Raw genomic sequence first — 1,423 nt, 5'->3', positions numbered from 1 at the left:
TGAAAACAGCAATATTATTGATCCATGAAACTTAGTAAAGCTCCTAACCTTAACCTTAGGAGGTTAGCGACTCATGCTGTTCGAAAATACAATAGTAAACATGAAAGTGGGCAAGAGTTTTCTAACAAGGGTGAACTCTTGTATATATATATTAATCTGCTAACTAGGAATTACAAAAAAAAGATAAACTTGTCTTGTAGTGTGAAAATCCACTTCTAGGACCCACTTGGTAAGTGTTTGGGCTGAACTTGAGTGTTTCCCTCGAGCTAGTACCCCTTCGGGGCGTTGAACGCCACCCCTGGGCTCCCTTTTGGGTGTTGGACGCAAGCTGCTCCCCTGTGGGTGCTGGACGCCAGGAAAAGGGTTGGTGGCTGGTGTTGAATGCTAGTTTTGGGACTTCATCTCCAAAGAAAAGTATAGACTATTATATATTGCTAGAAATCCTTGGATGTTAACTTTCTATAGCCATTGAGAGCGTGCCATTTGGACTTTTGTAGCTCCAGAAAAGCTCCTTCGAGTGTAAGGAGGTCAGATCCTGACAACATCTGCCGTCCTTTCTCTGCTTCTGAATCAGACTTTTGCTCAAGCTGCTCAATTTCAGCTAGAACATACCTGAAATCACCATAAAACACACAAACTCAAAGTAGAATCCAAAAATTTGAATTTTGCACTAAAACCTATGAAAACATAATAAAACTTAGACAAAACATAATGAAAACTATATGAAAATGATGCCAAAAGCATATAAAATATCCGCTCATCAGCGGCTGCTGCTCCCTCTGGAGAATTCAATGGAGTGTTTGATCTCCTCTATGTCTCACCCTTGTCTCAATTGTTCCTCCATCAATATTCTCTGATCTTCTCTCATCTCATGGAGAATTGTGGCGTGCTCTTTGTGCTCCACTGTCAGCTGATCCACGCTTGAACTAAGCTCCCCTATTGAGATATTCAGTTGATCCCAATAGTCTCGGAGAGGAAAATACATCCCTACCTTGAGGCATCTCAGGGATTTTTGGTGGAGGCGGCTGCACAGGTTCTTGTTGTGGTTCATGTACAGGCTCTCTCATATGTTCCATTCTCTTCTTTGTGATGGGCTTGTCCATCTCTATGAGGGTATCTCTCACTATGCCAATTCCAGCTGAATTGCATAAGCAATATATGAGGTGTGGGAACGCTAATCTCGCTTGGGTGGAGGGTTTGTCAGCCACCTTGTACAATTCTTGAGGTATCACCTCATGTACCTCCACCTTATTCCCAAGTATAATGCAATGAATCATTATTGCTTGGTCTATGGTAACCTTAGATCGGTTACTTGTGGGATGATGGAGTGTTGGATGAACTTCAACTATCCTCTAGCTACAGGCTTGAGGTCAAGACTACCTAGCTAGTTGGTAGGGCTGGCCTTGTGCGTCCCTCCTCCACT

The sequence above is a fragment of the Arachis hypogaea genome, chromosome 18 (genome assembly GCF_003086295.3).
Source record: "Arachis hypogaea cultivar Tifrunner chromosome 18, arahy.Tifrunner.gnm2.J5K5, whole genome shotgun sequence".
NCBI lineage: Eukaryota > Viridiplantae > Streptophyta > Magnoliopsida > Fabales > Fabaceae > Arachis > Arachis hypogaea.
This window is presented reverse-complemented; position numbering follows the sequence as displayed.